A 7596-nucleotide genomic window follows, 5' to 3' on the forward strand; every position below is an offset into this window, starting at 1 on the left:
GCAGGGACAGGGCCTCGTCTTCCCCACTGAGTATCCTGAATGCCCTGGCAAATGCCTTCCTGAAGTGAACCATCAGGGCCACGTCCAAGCAAGACGTAGGTTCAGAGGCCAAAAGGTGCTTCCCAAGCAGTGGTTTGCATACTGGCAGAAATCCACAGCAAATTCTATATGTGACTTTGGGCAAGTCTTTTCCCCTCTTTGAGTCTCAGTTTCTTCAGCTGTTCTATGAACCAGAGCTAGAACAAATGTTCATTAGGTAACAAAACTTTCCCTGCCGTAAATTTGGAAAACTTATAAACTGATGAAACTGACTTCCCTATCTCTTCCTTCTTCTTCATTCCTGGTCCCTGCATCTGAGTTAACTGTCAGACACCATGTGGCTAAGAAGGCATTCAGCAAGAGAAAGCCATTCAAAAGAAAGATGACAATAGTTCACATTTCTAAAGTATTTCAAGGTATGCAAAGTGTTTTACATATATGAATCTTTTTTAATGCTCACGTCAACCTTGGGAGATAAGGGCTATGGTTGTTCTTATTTATAGATGGGGAAACTGAGGCAGCCATGAGTTAAGCCATAAGCTTGTCCAAGAGTCACAGAGTTAACAAACTTCCATTTTGAATTCAGGTCTTCCTGACTTCAAGGCCAGAGTTGGATTCACTGTACCAGTAATGTTTATCAAGTGTCTACTATGTAGAAAACTCCATGCCACATTCTGAAGATACAAAGACAAAAATAAAATATTCCCTGCCTTCAAGGTGCTTATAATCTACTGGGGGAGAGGCAGAGATAGGGGATAGGAATATATTATGTTCACAAATAAGTTGGATGCATATTATTTAATTTTAAATAAATTCATTATTTATTTTTAACATTCATTTTTTTAAATTTAGGTCTGAATTCTCTCCCTCCCCTCCCTCACCCACTGAGAAAACAAGCAATATGGTATCAGTTATACACATGAAATCACTCAAAACATATTTACATATTGGCCATATTGCGGGAAAAAAGGCAAGAAAAATTTTTAAAGGGGTACCTAGATGGTGCAGTGGATAGAGCACTGGTCCTGGAGTCAGGAGGATCTGAGTTCAAATCTAGTCAAGGAAGGAAAGAAAAGAGAAAAAAGTATGCTTCAGTGTACATTCAGGTCTTCCTCTGGAGGTAGATGACATTTTTCATTATAAGTTCTATGGACTTATCTTGAGTCATTGCGTTACTGAGAATAGCTAATTCCTTCATAATTGATCACTCTTATAATATTGCTGTTACTGCATACAGGTGTTTTCCTGGTGTTACACATTTCACTCTTCAATATTATATGATTCTGAAATCTACCAGTTCATCACTTCCTATATTACAGTAGTATTCTATCACAGTCATATACCACGACTTGTTCAGTCATTGCCCAGTTGATGGACTTGCCCTCAATTTTCAATTCTTTTCACCACAAAAAGAGTTGTTTTTACGTATTTTTGTACATATAAGTCCTTTCCCTTTTTCTTTGATCTCTTTGAGATACAGGCCTAGTAGTGGTATTGATGCATCAAAGGGTATAAACAGTTTTATAAGCATAGATTATTGGTTTCCAGAATGGTTAGACCAGTTCACAATTCTACCAACAACACATTAATGTCCCAGGTTTTCTATATGCCTTTTGAGATGTACTAATAATCAAGGAAATTAGGGGAGACTTCTCCAAGAACATGGCATCTGAGCTGAACTTTGAAACAGTATAGTGATTTTTAGGTGGTGATTTTGAAGGGAATACATATCAGGTTTTGGAACTTGATATATGGTCATTCTTCTTTCTTTGAAGATCTCTAATGAGGATCAACATAGCACCTCCCAAAATAGACCCATTCCTCTTTGAAATAGCTTTAATTGTTGGAGTGATTTTCCTTGCATTGAGCCTCTCCATAACTTCTACCCACTACTCCTAGTTCTGCTTTCTGGGACCAGGCAGATAAGTCTACTCCCTCTTGTACATGATTCTCATACTTGAAGATGGCTATAATATCCTTCTCAAATCTTCTATCCTAGGAGCAGCTAGGTGATACAGTGGATAGAGCACCAGTCCTGGAGTCAGGAGGACTTAAGTTCAAATCTGAACTCAGACACTTGACATTAGCTGTGTGACCCTGGGCAAGTCACTTAACCCTGATTACCTTGCAAAAGAAAAAAAAAACACCAAATCTTCTCTCCTCCAGGCCCAATATCCCCATCTAAACCAGTTTCCAAATCTTTCAACTGATCCCTGGATGTCTTCTCTTCTTCCAGTTCACATCTCACAATCTTTTGATTGATTCTTATATGACATGATTCCAAGATTCTTCACTGTCTTGGCCACCCTCCTCTGGAATATCTCTAATTTATCAATGTTCTTACTAAAATATGGCACCCATAACTGAACTCCACATGTGGTTTGACCAGAACAGAGTGTCATGGGATTAACATCTCTCTTATTTTGCAAACTATCTTAACGTAGACTAGTCTTGAATTAATGATATAGGAAACAAAATCACATTGTTGGATCATATTGACTCTGTGATTCTATAAACTGCTGTATAGCCAAGTCTTATACTTTTGAAGTTGATACTTTACTTTTAAAAGCAAAATATACACTGGACTTGGAATCAAGAGACATGGATAAAAAAGATACATTAAACATTGACTAGCTATGTGGTAATACGTAATTCACTTAACCTTTCCGGGTCTCAGTTTCCTCATCTGCAAATGGGGGAAATAGATATCAAAAGTTTGTTGTGAGGACAGAGAGCTTTGCAATCCTTTAACTTCTACATAAATGTGAATTATTTATTGTTACTATCAAATTCCATCTCCTTAGACTTAGACTGTATTTTAAGACCCAAAGTCTCATTCATTGTGTTAGTGTGATACAATATAGAGAATACAGAATATGGAATTAGAAGACCTGGGTTTGAATCCCAAACTCTAAAACCTTTGGGACTTTGAGCAAGTCATTTAACCACTCTCATCCATAGTATCCATCTAATGAAAAATACTTTGGTTTGAGAAGCAATGCTTAGAGCGTTCCATTACTCCATTACAACTTTTGAATCTGTCTTAAGCTACAATGGTAGGGGTGTCTTGGGGAAAGGAGGTTTGCATCTTAGGTGGGGTCCCCTCTAAACTTTCCAGAAATGAGTTCCCTTCAGCCATAAAACGTATTGTTCACCCAGTGTCAGTGTCTGAAAGCTACAAAAGCAGGGGCCCTATTTTAACTTGCTCTTGAGAAAGTCTATGTCCAAAGGAGTCATGGCATAACCTGATTTGAACTAGGAGGCCACCTTCTTCAGTGTACCCAACTTTTCTTCAGGAAGAGCAGTGGGATGAGTGAAGCCTGAAAAATTTAAGAGCCTTCTGGTAGAGCCAGCAGGATTCTTTCTGGGAAGGATCCCACCTGTCCCAGAAAGCTAGCCTTCTCCAGATGTGCTCCCTGTAGCTTTGCCAAACACCATTTTCTTTTTCTGGAGTGGGAAAATGCTAGCCTCTCCATTCTGCTTATAGGACTTGGGGGAGTCAGGGAAGAGCAAGCAGTTTTATCATGGCTAGAGCTGTCTATGGGTGGCCATCTGTTAAGCGCGCTCTGCCTATACTGGGCCAAGCCTCTTTAATGAGCCCCTGAGCAGCAGCTGGCAGACAACAGGACAGTTAGCCATCCTGGCTGTTCTGAATTAAAAATAAAAACAGAGCCCAGGCAGCCGAGATATTGTTCAGGCTCAGGGAAAAAAAAAAAATCTGGATCTGTTTGTTTGGAAACCATGCCTTTGTTTCAAAGCTGAACATACTTGCTCTGTGCTTCCTATGATATATTTATAACGTGACTGTGGACTAGAATTACCTCATGTCATAAATGCAGAGAGATGAGTCATTGCTAAGAGTCAAAGGGGAAAAAAAAATAGGTCTCCTTAAAGGATACAGAGAAATACTTTCTTCAAGGATGATGGCAAGTGGCCAGTATCCTGAGCCTCCTAAACAACTGTCACATTTACTATGAATGATGTACCTTCACCTCCCTGAGCCTCAGTTTTCTCACCTGTAGAATAAGGTAATTGGATTGGATGTTCCTCAGGACCCTTCCAGATCAAAATCAATAGTTCTATGATCCTATTTGTTGAACACCAAAGAAAAAACAAAGAGGAAAAAAGAAGCCACACACATAAGAGGCAAAAAGGATTATAAAACACTAGTCTCAGAAGAGATGAAAATATTTACTATTTGCTGGAAACGTACGAAACATAATAAACCTGACAAGACTTCATGTCAAATAAAAGTTTAAATATTTAACTCTAAAAATTACTTTTATTAAGAAATACTAATGGCTGGAAGTAGAGAATTTAGTTTACATAATAAAAAACCTTCATCTAAGGTCACATAATTCTTCCCTGTTGAGCAAAGACAAGGTATGGTGATGATTGTCCCTTGCCAAAACCACTCTTTTTAACATGAGTGCCCAAGAGATTCTAGTTCTTCACAAAACTGAACCCCCATACCTTTGTGTATTCTGGACTCTGTATTTTACGCTATTTCTAGAAAAGGGACAAAATAATTAGGGCATTTTTCAAAACCAAGTCCTCCTCCTTTCCTCTTTCCCTTCTCATGCCCTTTCTAATTTTAGCCATGTTAAGAAGTATATTTACATTTTTTTTCTTTCCTGGAATTTTACCCCTTCACTCTAGAAGTGGCCAATTAGTCAGAATTAGTAATTTTGTTTTGTGTTCTATGTTAATAGATTAAGTGGTTAAATGCCCTGGGGTGAGGAACACCGTGAGAGTCTAATTGAAGCAAGCAGCCTTTCCATTTCACCACAGAAAGCAGGTACTTAGTGTGGTAACAACCAAGGACAAAAACAAAAAGTTTCCGTGCACTATTAAAACAACCTGATACAATCCTGATTTTTGGACCAGGAGGATGGTCATCTATTGCCCACTGAAATACAAAAAAAAAAAAAAAAAAAAAGGAACTGACCAAAGACTTGGGAGTTGTTTTTAAAGCTATGACTACGCAAATGTATACTTCTGGTAACTGAGTGCTTTCCCAAAAATTATCTTGCTGATTGATTGCTTTTACAGAAATTATTACCCTGCTGAATGACATCCCAGTAGAGATGCTGCCAGATGTCTGATGACTGAAAAGAAATACATGAATCACAAAAGGATTGTAAAAGTGTGACCACACCCACTAGAGATTCACAACAGTATGGTGTAGTTAGAAGAGAACAGGAGTCAGAGGTCCCAAATATGACACTCACTTACATGACCCTTTCTTGAACTTCAATTATCCCATTTGTAAAATGGGAATTATGATACTTTCACTACATACCTACATTATAGGACTGCTCAGATGAAAGTATTTTGTAAACTTGGCGGGGGGGGCGGGGTAATGTGGTGTTTTTCATCAGTGGCACTATGTGTTAGTGTGTTAATGTGCTAGTGCCCATCACACATGGTTTTATAGCTCCTTCCAGCTTTTGCAGTCTATATGCCATGGCTCTAAACTGCCTTAAACTCTGAAATCTTATGTTCCATGATCCCAAGGTTTCTTCTAGCTTTAGCATTCTATAGTTCCAGCAAATGCTACCTGATAGTTTCTAAGACCTCACATCTATACCAGTAACCCAAGGTAGGGCTCTCCTCCAGCAGGAATGATTCTCTTCTTTTCCTTTTTACTTGTACTCCTAGTCATCAGTCAACTGATCTCAGTCTCTCTCTATTTTTGTAAATGTACATGGCATTTGGTTCCCTCTGTGGATATCAGAGACTAAATTTTATTAACTCAGATAGAAGGGGTTGGGCTAAATGACAACAGCACATAAGAAATGAAGACATAGTGATTCCAGGCCCAAGAGCACATAAATTTATTCTCTCCAAACAGTTAAAACCATTAGTTTCATTCCCATTTGCAAGCCACTGAAGAGATTAAAAGAAAAGGGATGATATATTTAGGGTTGTAAAGGATCGTAGAGATATCTAGTCCAATCCTCTCATTTTACTGCTAAGAAAACTGGGGTCTGGAGAGGTTAAATAGGTAGTGATAGTCACATAGGTAGTGATGGCAGAGTTAGATTATGATCACAGGACCACTAACTCAAAAGCCAATGTTCTCTCCCCTGCACTAAGGAGGGCTAAAAGCATAATGTTATATCCAAAATCTTTCATGGCAGATGACAGAGTCATAAAACATACTGTAAACCAAGAGTTCTTATTTCTTTTTTGTATCCAATCAGTTTTGTGAAGCCTATGGGCCTCTTTTGGGGATAATGCATTAAAATAATTGAAGGAAATGCTAAATGTTAAAGATCAATAAAAATTAAGTTTAGATGGATAGACAGATAGATATTTTATCACCATTCAAGTTCACAAACCCTCTAAAATCTGTGTAAAAAAATGTCTGTGAACTAACATCAGACCCTGCCAGAACCTGGAACATCATTGCTAACTAGAAAGAATCTTAAACTCATAAAATATCAGCATGTAAAATCACCTTAGCACCTCTACATCTAGGCTCTTCATTTTACAGATGAAGATACTGCAGTCTTCAAAGGGAAAGCAACTTTTCCTGAATCATAGAGCAAACTCGTGGCAGAATCAGCCACAGAATCAGGTATTTGGGCTCTGAGTTTAAGCCTCCTTTCACTGTACCACAAGACCTCCCTCCCTACTGTAGGCCTCCCACTTCGCTGTTTCAAGAGAAGAATCCATCTAGAATCACAAGACAGGCTGGAAAAGAAAGGAGGCAGAAAGAAACAGCCAACTGTTCTTGCCTACCCTTGCCACTGTGAATATAGTACCCCTTTCGCCTTGCCGACTTCCCTCTTTCCCTACTTTGCCTCCCTGGATGGAATTTGATTTTGTTTGCCCAGTTATGTTTGTGTGTCTGCGCTTCTGGGCATCTCGCCCAGTGAGATTTCATTTGTGTTTACCATCATGTACAGCCTCCCAGATTCTGCTTTCTAAAGTGAATGGTTTTCAAAGCAACACTAATAATGAGTCTGATTAAGTGTGTTATTATGCAATTGTACACTGCTGCTCGGTGTGCCCCAAACATAGAACACAACAGTACAAAATGCATCTTTGACAAACCTATTTGGCACAGGAGAGGAGGCAATATTGCTAGCCTATTGGGGCAGTATAGCTGTTGGGAAGAGAGAAGAAAAACAGCTTCCCTCGACCACCATCCCACCCCATAAAAAATACACTTTATCTCCCAAAAAAGGGGGAAAGAAAAGCTGACTTTCTTTTGATGAAAAGGCAATTTTATTTGATAGAATGTATTCAGATATACAGCAGACATACATACATACATACACACACACACATGCACGTGCACACAGTCCTCAATTATCCATAGGTGACTTATTCTCATAAAAGGAAATCTCACATCCCTCATTGCCACCAATATTGCCTTTGACTGGAAGTAGCATTATAAGTTCTGCAGCTCCAGTTCTGGGGTCTTTCAAGTCCCTGAAAGAGGCTTAACATTTGCCACAAAATAAATTAAAGCAAAAGGGTTACAATATGATATATTCAAATTCTCTTGAGAATGAACAAGGGCCCTCCATCTGAGCTTCTTTCTAA

Source organism: Notamacropus eugenii, chromosome 1 (genome assembly GCF_028372415.1).
Source record: "Notamacropus eugenii isolate mMacEug1 chromosome 1, mMacEug1.pri_v2, whole genome shotgun sequence".
Taxonomy (NCBI): domain Eukaryota; kingdom Metazoa; phylum Chordata; class Mammalia; order Diprotodontia; family Macropodidae; genus Notamacropus; species Notamacropus eugenii.